General features: G+C 47.0%; 1 non-coding gene across 1 annotated transcript; it reads right to left on the bottom strand.

The window, feature by feature from the left end:
- Window positions 1–6,565: 6,565 nt before the first annotated feature.
- LOC118576984 lies at window positions 6,566–6,716 on the bottom strand. The gene has a single exon (XR_004944157.1). It is a non-coding gene; the product is annotated as a U12 minor spliceosomal RNA (small nuclear RNA).
- Between the last annotated feature and the right edge of the window lie 3,808 nt (window positions 6,717–10,524).

Here is a 10,524-nt window from a genome sequence, read left to right as displayed (position 1 = left end):
TTAAAGGTGTGAGCTACCACACCCAACTATTTATTTATTTATTTATTTATTTATTTATTTATTTATTTATTCATCAATTCATTCATTCACTCATTTATTTATTTATAAAACAGTCTTTTGTAGCCCAGGCTGGCTTTGGATTTGCTATATAGCTGAGGATGACCTTGAACTTTGGATACTTCTACTTCCATCTCCAGAGTGCTGGGATTCTTCTGGAGTGTGTTTGGTGTGTGTGTGATGTATGCACATAAGTATATATCTGCCTTCATGTATGGAGGCCAGAGGATAACATCAATATTTTCCTCCATCGACCTCTGCCTTATTACCTTGAGACAAGGTTTTTTACTGTGCTGGAAGCTGGACAATTTGACTAGGCTGTCTTGTAGCCAGCTCTTGGGATCCACCTGTCTCTGCCCTTTCTGATGCTATAGTTACAACACATGCAGCCATGGCTGGCTCTTTACATGGTTACTGTGAATGTGAACTCAGCCCCTCATGCTTTGCAGTAAGCACTCTTATCTGCTTAGCCATTTCTTCAGTATCCCCTCACTTTTGAGACAGGCTCTCATGTATGCCAAGGTGGCCTCCAACATGATAAGTAGCCTAGAATGTCCTCCATCCTCCAGCCTCCATCTTCTGAGCTCTAGAATTACAGGTGTGTGTCACCCTGTCCAGATTATTCGATGTTGGGGGTCGAACCTAAGGCTTTGTACATTCGAGGCAAGCACTGTGCCAGCTGACCCACACCCCCAGCCTCCTGTTGTCATTTCTGAGACAGGACAGGGTCTGCTATGAATCCCAGGCTGGCCACAAATTTGAGTCAATCCTCTGGCCTCAGCTTCTTGGATGCTGGGACAACAGATGTGGGTAAGTCTCCACACCTAGAGAGAAAGGGAGGAGGGTCCAACAGTGTGTTAGCAGGGTGGTCTGGCTAGAGGTCAGAGGTCAGAGAACAATATGTAGGAGTCAGTTCTCCCCTACACAGCAGTTCTCATCCTGTGGGTTGTGACCCCTTTGGGAAGGGTAGGGAAAGACCCTTTCACAGGTGTTGCATATCTGCTGTCTTGCATATCATATATTTACATTATGATTCCTAAGAGTAGCAAAATTATAGTTCATTATGGTCGGGGGTCGCCACAATGTGAAGAACTGTGTTAAAGGGCCGAAGCATTAGGATGGTTGAGAACCACTGCTCTACCTTGTGGGTACTGGGGGACCAACTCAGGTTGCCTGGCTCGCCAGCAGGTGCCTTTGCTCACCAGATCATCTCACTGGCCTTATTTATTTATTTATTTATTTATTTATTTATTTATTTATTTGGGTTTTTCGAGGCAGGGGTTCTCTGTAGCTTTGGAGCCTTTCCTGGATGAGCTCCATAGCCCAGGCTGGCCTCGAACTCACAGAGATCCGCCTGGCTCTGCCTCCCAAGTGCTGGGATTACAGGCGTGCGCCACCACCGCCTGGTTTAATTTATTTTTTTACTAAGGAATTTTTTAATTCATTTTACTTACCAACCACAGATCCCCCTCTCTCCCCTCCCCACCCCCCATTCTATCTTTCAACCAGATAAGTCCTCCCATGGGGAATCAGCAGAGCCTGGTGTGTTCTGTAGAGGCAGGTCCAAGCCCCTCCTCCTGCATCAAGGCTGTCTGAGGTGTCCCACCATAGGTAGTGGGCTCCAAAAAGTCAGCTCATGCACCAGGGATGGATTCTGATCCTACAGCAGGGGGCCCCTAAAGCAGATCAAGCTATACAACTGTCTCACTTATGCAGAGGGCCTAGTCCAGTCTCATGCAGGCTTCACAGCTGGTGGTCTAAATTTTATGAGTTCCCACTAGTTTGGTTTGGTTGCCTCTGTAGGTTTCCCCATCATGATCTTGATACTGGCTCTGTTTTTCTTTCTTTCTTTCTTTTTTTTTTTTTTTGTGTGTGTGTATGTGTGTGGTTTATGTTCATGTGTATAAAGAGGTGTGCACACCCGTGGGGACACCAGCTGTCCCTCTCTATCACTGTCCACATTATTGAGACTGGGTCTCTCACTGAGCCTGGATCTGGGCTGGTAGTCAGCAAGCCCTGGTGATCCTCTTGTGTCTGCCTCTCACAGCCTTAGTGTTAGAGGAATTCGTGGGCCCCTCCCTCCTTTTTTGATGGGGGAAGAGTCCCTCTCTGTAGCTGTGGCTGTCCTGGAACTCACTTGGTAGATGGAGCTATCCTTGAACTGGGAGATTCGCCAGCCTCTGCGTCCTGAGTGCTGAGATTTATTTATTTTTAAAAATATTTATTTATTTTATGTATATGAGTGCTCTGTTTTCATGCACACCCAAAGAAGGATGGTTGTGAGCCACCATGTGGTTGCTGGGAATTGGACTCAGGACCCCTGGAAGAGCAGCCAGTGCTCTTAACTGCTGAGCCATCTCTCCAGCCCAAGTGCCAGGATTTAAGTCATGCATTACTACATCCAGCAAGCTGAGCTTTTAAACTCGGGTGCTGGATTTGAACTTAGGCCCTCACGATTGTGTGGTGTGACAAGTGTTCTTAACTACTGAACCACCTTTTCAGCCTACGTACTAGCATATATTATTATTATTAAGATTAAAAACTTGGAGGCAGAGGCAGGAGGATCTCTGTGAGTTTGAGGCCAGCCTGATCTACAAAGTGAGTTCCAGGAAAGGCGCAAAACTACACAGAGAAACCCTGTCTCGAAAAACAAACAAACAAACAAACAAACAGATTAAAAAATGTTATTTGGGGTTGGGGATTTAGCTCAGTGGTAGAGCACTTGCCTAGCAAGCACAAGGCCCTGGGTTCGCTCCTCAGCTCCGGAAAAGAAAATGTTATTTGTGTATGTGTGCAGTTGAGTGAGAGTACCCACAGAGGCCAGAGGAAGGCATTGGCTCCCTTGGAGCTAAAGTTACAGGCACTTTTGAGCTCTCTGATATAAGTGCTAGGAACTGAATTTGAGTTCTCTGGAAGAGTAGCAAGAGCTCTTAACCTGAGGCACATTCCAGAATCTGCATTCCCTCTCTCCCGCCTTGATTTTTTAGAATATATTTTCTTTCCTCCCCCCACCCCCAGACAAAGTTTCCCTGTAGCTTTGGAGCCTGTCCTGGACTAGCTCTGTAGACCAGGCTGGCCTCGAACTCACAGAGATCCGCCTGCCTCTGCCTCCTGAGTGCTGGGATTAAAGTCGGACACCACCACCGCCCGGCTAGAATATATTTTCATTACTAAAAAATTAGTGTGTGTGTGTGTGTGTGTGTGTGTGTGTGTGTGTGTGTGTGTGTGTGTGCTTTGTGGGTATGTGCACATGAATGCAGGTGCCTTTGGAGGCCAGGGGCATAGGATACTCTGGAGCTGAAGTTACAGGTGGAACACCCAATGGGAGCCTGGAGCTGAACCTGGTCTTTTGGAAGAACAATGAATGCTCTTAACTGTTTAGCCATCTTCCCAGCCCCTTTCCTTTCTGTTCCCTTCCCTTCCCTTCCATCCTCTCTCCTACTTCCTCTCCTCTCCTCCTCCTTCTTCTTAGAGATGGGGGTCTCTCTACATAGCCCTGGCTGTCCCTGGCTGTAGATCAGTCTGACCTCAAACTCACAGAGATCTGTCTCCTGCATGCTGGGATTAAAGATGTGCGGCTCCAGCGTTCTCTTCTTCTCCTTCTCCTTCTCCTTCTTCTCCTTCTCCTTCATATTTTGAATTCATTTTTTCCCTTATTTTTTTATTTACATTTTTTTTCATTTTACATTCCAACCCCAGTTCCACCCTCCTCTTCTCCTGCCCCTCTTCTATGTGTGCTGTGCTGCAGTGTACCATGTGCAGCATGTACACACAATGCCTGCCCACAGAGGTCAGAGGAGGGAGTTAGATGTGATTTACCATGTAGAGGCTGGGAATGGAACCAGTCCTCTGCCAGAGCAGCCAGTGCTCCTAACTGCAGAGCCATCTCTCCGGTCCCTATATATTATATGTTTAAAATTAGTGCCATGTTTAAAAACAAGCATGGTATAATGTGCATGTTGACAGCCTTGGCTTTTATCCTTGGAATATACACATTATATATAGTAAATATGTCCATAAACTTTATATTAAATAGTAAATATATACATAACAAACATTTTATATAACCTATCATTATCTATAATTTGGACATACAAGAGAATATGTAACATGTACACTTAGTATCTAAGTGTGACTTTGACAGTCATCCCAGCATGCTGAGGCAGGAGCATTGCTTGAGTTTGAGGCCAGTCTGGGCTACATAGTGGTTTCGTGTCTCATGGAGGGTGGATCCAGTAGACACCTTATTTAGCAAACTGCTGGCTGTGAAAGTATGAGGACCCGAATTTAGTCTCCAGAAGCCAGTTTAAAAAAAGTGGTCATGGGCCAGGCGGTGGTGGCGCACGCCTTTAATCCCAGCACTCGGGAGGCAGGCGGATCTCTGAGTTTGAGGCCAGCCTGGTCTACAGAGAGACTGTCTCAAACAAACAAATAAACAAACAACAACAACAACAACAACAACAAAAACAAGGTGGGAACTGGAGTTATTGTGTAGTATTTTGTTTGTGTTTCTGACAATATAACTTACCAAGAGATCAGAGGGTGGAGCTAGCCACTAGTTAACCATAGAGGCCAGACAGTGGTGGCTCACACCTTTAATTCCAGCTCTTGGGAGGCTCACACCTTTAATCTCAGCACTCAGGAGGCGGAGACAGGAGTATAAGGTGGCTGGAGACAGGACCTCGGACTCCATATCCATCTGAGGATTTGGAGAGGTAAGAAGTCACCATGGCTGCTCTGCTTCTTTGATCTTTCAGCTTTCACCCTGATATCTGACTCCTGGTTTTTATTGATAAGACTAATTAGGATCACACTTCAGGGGATGTAGCTCATTAGTTAGAGTGCATGTCTAGCATGTGTGAAGACCTGGGTTCAGTGCCCAGCACCAGATAATCCAGGTGTGGTGATGATGACCTGTGATTTTAACACCTTGGAGGTGGAGATAAGAGGATCAGGAGTTCAAGGTCATTCTCAGCCACCTAGTAAATTTGAGGCCAATCTGAGCCTCTTTCATAAGAACTTCTTTCAAAAATAAAATAAAATGAAATGAAATGAAAATATGAGGTGGCCTGATGGACAATCTTGGGGTTGAATTTTGGCCTCCCCTCCACCTCTATACACACACACACACTCACCCCACACTTGGAGTGTTGGCTAATGTCTATGGTCCCAGCACTTGTGAGGTAGAGACAAGAGGGTCAGAAATACCAAATCAGTTTTGATTAGTTTAGTGTGAGCCTGGGCTACACGGGACCCTGTTGCATAAAACCAGTGAAACAAAACAAAACAAAAAACCATTTTTTTTTTTTTTTTTTTTTGAGTTGGGTCTTGTGGCCTGGTCTACAAATTGAGTTCCGGAGCTGGGTGGTGGTGGTGGTGGTGGTGGTGCATGCCTTTAATCCCAGCACTCAGGAGGCAGAGGCTGGTGGATCTGAGTTTGAAGCCAGCCTGGTCTACAGAGTGAGTTCTGTGACAGCCAAGGCCACAGAAAAACCTTATCTTGAAAAACAAAACAAAAGAAACAAAAGAAACAAACAAACAAACAAATTGAGTTCTAGGTCAGCTAAAGCTATATTGTGAGACCCTGAAACACATTATGTAGACCAGGCTAGCCTTGAACTAACAGAGATCTATTTGCCTCTGTCTCTCCATTGTGAGTGTTTAATGAATTAAATGAATGTGCCACATCACTTGGATTCTAAAAACAAAAGCTAGCTAGCTAGCTAGAGATAGATAGATAAATGATAGATAGATAGATAGATAGATAGATAGATAGAGATAGGTTAATGGACAAAATTGTTCCCGAAGAAGAGCCCCAGAAACAGGATGTGAGTATCAGCTTGTCAGTGCCCAGGTGGTGTGCAGGGTGGACTGTTGGAAAACCTCTTCTCTTATAGGTGCCCTGATCTGGGGCCCAGTCACTGAAGATCATGATGGCGTATATGAACCCGGGGCCTCACTATTCAGTCAATGCCTTGGCTCTCAGTGGCCCCAGTGTGGACCTGATGCATCAGGCTGTCCCATACTCAAGTAAGTGTGTTTCTCCTTCTTATCTCCCCCATCTTGTCTTTTAGGAAGATCTGAGGTTCCCTGCCCTCAGGAGAAAAGCATTTGTGGGGTGGAGGGGCCAGTAGTGCCATGTACCAGCTCTATGTTTATCTGCAAAGGAATTTGGCATCCAAGGGACTTTTTTTTTCTCTCTTGAGACAAGGTTTCTCTGTGTAGCTTTGGAGCCTGACCTGGAACTGACTCTGTAGACCAGGCTGGCCTCGAACTCACAGAGATCCACTGGTCTTTGCCTCCCAAGTGCTGGGATTAAAGGCATGTGCCACCACCGCCTGGCATCCAAGGGACTTTTACACGTTCCCCAGGGGTCAGGAGAGTATATAGTCATGACATTGGAAGGGCAGTGGTCTGGAAACAGAATCAGTAGGGATTTCCATTTGTCTGTAAAGCTGTCTTTCTTTCTTGTTTTTTTTTTTTTAAATTTAAATTTTTTATTTTTATTTTGGCAGACTACCGCACCCAGGCATCCCACAAAGTAGGCAGGTCACCTTAGGGGGTAACCTTTACTCGCTCAAAAATTCTTCTCACATTAGCAGTGAGGACTCGGGCGTCACCCCGAATCGTTATTTTCCTTACTCATAAGTTTAAGGCATTAAAGCTTTATTTCTAAAAGAAGTTAGCATTCCAGTGTCCATGGTACCACCTTTTCTTTCTTGCTTCCTCTTTTTGGATTAGAGGTTGTTGGGCTAGAATCCAGAGCCTTGTGGATTGCAGGCAGGTACTTTACTATGGAACCATGCACCACCCTCACAGAGAGGTGGGGGAATTCTAGGCAGGGGCTCTACCACTGAGCCACACCCCAGCCCCTCACTGTGGGGTTCTAGGCAGGGACTCTACCACTGAGCCACACCCCCAGCCCCTCACTGGGGGATTCTAGACAGGGGTTCTACCACTGAGCCACACCCCAGCCCCTCACTGGGGGATTCTAGGCAGGGGCTCTACCACTGAGCCACACTCCAGCCTCTCACTGGGGGATTCTAGGCAGGGGCTCTACCACTGAGCCACACCCCCAGCCCCTCAGTGGGGGAGTCTAGGCAGGGGCTCTACCACTGAGCCACACCCCAGCCCCTCAGTGGGGGAGTCTAGGCAGGGGCTCTACCACTGAGCCACACCCCAGCCCCTCACTGGGGGATTCTAGACAGGGGTTCTACCACTGAGCCACACCCCAGCCCCTCAGTGGGGGAGTCTAGGCAGGGGTTCTACCACTGAGCCATACCCCAGCCCCTCAGTGGGGGAGTCTAGGCAGGGGTTCTACCACTGAGCCATACCCCAGCCCCTCAGTGGGGGAGTCTAGGCAGGGGTTCTACCAGTCTCCTGGTTCAGTCTCTAGAGGGCTGGGATTGTAGTCCTGAACCATCATGCTCTACTACCATACTTACTATTTAACAGTTTTCTTCTCCTTATTTTCTCTCTCTCGTTGTCTTCCTTCTTTCCTTCCCTCCCTCCCTCCCTCCCTCCCTCCCTCCCTCCCTCCCTCCCTCCCTCCCTCCCTCCTTTCTTTCTTTCTTTCTTTCTTTCTTTCTTTCTTTCTTTCTTTCTTTCTTTCTTCCTGAGACAGGTTTTCACTATGCAGCCATGGCTGGCTTGAAACTCACTATGTAGATCAGGCTTCTTTATAAATTCAGAATGACTTTTGGGAGTTGTTTTTTTCCTTCTACTTTGTGGGCCCCAGGGACTGCACTCAGGTCTTCAGGCTTGTCCACAATTGCCTTTATGCTCCACGCCATCTTGCTAGCCCACTTTCTTTTTTCCTTTTACATTAAGTTGAACCATAGAGACATCACTTTTATGGGCCGAAGTGCTTGCTTGGTTATTAACAACACCTTGCTTCAACTGAATATGTCTTTGTGCATACAAAGTTTCAGTAGGGGAGTCTGATGCACTGGTTCGTGCCTGTAATCCCAGCCATTTGGGAGACTGAGGTAGGAGAGTCAAGGATTTCAGGGCCAGCCTGGGCTACATGGTGAAACCCTGCTGTAATGAAAGGGAAGGGGAGAAGAAATAGGAAGGCAAAAGTAGGGGTGTGTGTGTGTGTGTGTGTGAGAGAGAGAGAGAGAGAGAGAGAGAGAGAGAGAGAGAGAGAGAGAGAAGGAGAAGGAAGAGAAGGAGAGAAATGAGAACGAAACACAAAATCTTTGCAGAGCTAAAAGCTAAAAGCAGGTCCCTCCAGTGGACACGTGACTGGAAGACATCTCCAGTTCCTCTGGGAACTGAGCCCGCGCTACAAGGTCAGGGAATAAACACAGCCCCTTCTTTAGGCAGACGAATGTACAGAAAGAACTTCTGGGCAGGCGTCCCACTGGTCCTCAGGGCCTCAGCCAGCAGACCTAGCTAACCTGAGGGTTCTTTCATCATCCATATGCAGGCGCCCCCAGAAAGCAGCGGCGGGAGCGAACTACATTCACGAGGAGCCAGCTGGAGGAGCTGGAGGCCCTGTTCTCCAAAACCCAGTACCCGGATGTGTATGCACGCGAGGAGGTGGCTCTCAAGATCAACCTGCCTGAGTCCAGGGTCCAGGTAAGATGTTCTGCTCCTTGGATCCCTCCTGACCCTTACCGTGATCTTCTGTGTGTCATTATCAGATCCAGAGTGGAGGAAAGACAAGCCACGGGGGAAAAAGCCACAATTATGAAGCAGTAGCCTAATCACCCCTCACTTCCCTTATGTCACTTAACTCCTCCTTCTCCTCCTCCTCCTCCTCCTCCTCCTCCTCCTCCTCCTCCTCCTCCTCCTCCTCCTCTGTTCAAGACAAGGTTTCTCTGTGTAGTCCTAGCCATCCTGGAACTCACTCTGTAGACCAGGCTGGCCTCGAACTCAGAGATCTGCCTGCCTCTGCCTCCCCAGTGCTGAGATTAAGGCATGCGCCACTGCCGCCCAGCCAACTTCCCTGTTATTTGATGCCTTCTCACCACATTGTCCTCCAAGTGTTCCACTTTCCTTTGCTCTGTTTTTCCTTTATTTTCAGAAATGAGGATTGATTTTCAGGGTCTCACACATGCACAACTGATCCACCACTGAAATATATCATCAGCCCTCTTTTTATTTATGTTTGATCTTAAAACCAGTTATTTTTGTTTTCCAAGACAGGGCTTCTCTGTGTAACAGCTCTGGCTGTCCTAGAACTCACTCTGTAGACCAGGCTGGCCTGGAACTCAGAGATCCTCCTGCCCCTGTCTCCTGAGTGCTGGGATTAAAGGCGTGCCCTACCACCTCCTGGCTAAAACTATTTTTGAGACAAGGTCTTATAATGTAGAGCAGGCTGGCTTTGAACTCACCATCAATCCACCTGCCTCTGACTCCCAAGTGCTGAGTTTAAAGGTGTTGTGCCACTGTACCAGGCTAGAGGTTTATTTTTACTTCTACTTGCGTGAGTGCATGGGTGCGTGCATGCATGTATGTATTGTGCCCATGTATGTATGTGCAGATGTGTGCAGCACCTGGGGAGGCCAGAAGGGGTCATTAGATCCCCTAGAGCTGGAGTTACAGGGAGTTGTTAGCCCTGCAATGTCGGTGCTGGGAACTGAACCCAGGTCCTCTGCAAGAGCAATACGGGCTCTTAACCACTGAGCCAGTTCTCTAGCCTGTTTTGTTATCTTGTTTTTTAGTTATTCTTTGATTTGGAAGAAGGACGTGGAAATGATATAATTATAATTTCAAAAAATTAAGTTAGTAATACAAATTTATTTGGTAATTACATGGATACAATGTATTGAGATCATATCCACCCCCTCTTCCCCCTCCAACTACTCCAGGACTCCCCACTCCATTTCCTGCTCAAGTTCATTCATGTCTTTTTTTTTCTCCTCCTCCTCCTTCTTTTCTTCCTCCTCCTCTTTAATAACCTACTGGATTGGTTTGTGCTGCCCATATATGCATGGGCATGGGGCCATTCATTGCAGCATTGGCATTGTGAGACAGTCTCACAAGTTACCCAGGCTGACCTTGAACTCACTCTACAGCCCCACAGACCTTTAGCTTCAGATCTTCTTGAGTCAGCCTCCTGAAGAGCAGGATTACAACAGTCCTGTCTTGTTAAGCTTAGCTTCATGGGACTTGTCTTGTTGGCATGCTTATTTATCAACCAGTGGATCAATCAAGTCACCATAGAAACAAAGGACAGCCACATGGATCATAGCACTTTTAATTCCAACCTGAAACCCCAGTGTTACTGCTCCCCTCTTTAACAGCATCTTCCACATACTACCAGTTCTAGAATACTTCACTAAGCATGCCGGTGGCTCATCCCTGCAACCTCAGCATGGAGAAGGCAGAGGCAGAAGGGGTGCTGGTCTGGGTTACATAGTGAGCCTCCACTGAACTGTATGGTTTTACTCACTTACTGGAACATTAATATTCCTCACAGTAGAAGAATCTTCTCTTCTTTTGGTGTGGGTGGTGGGG

The sequence above is a fragment of the Onychomys torridus genome, chromosome 1 (genome assembly GCF_903995425.1).
Source record: "Onychomys torridus chromosome 1, mOncTor1.1, whole genome shotgun sequence".
Lineage (NCBI taxonomy): Eukaryota > Metazoa > Chordata > Mammalia > Rodentia > Cricetidae > Onychomys > Onychomys torridus.
Note: the sequence above shows the minus strand (reverse complement) of the source record. Positions and strands in the feature narration are given on the sequence as shown.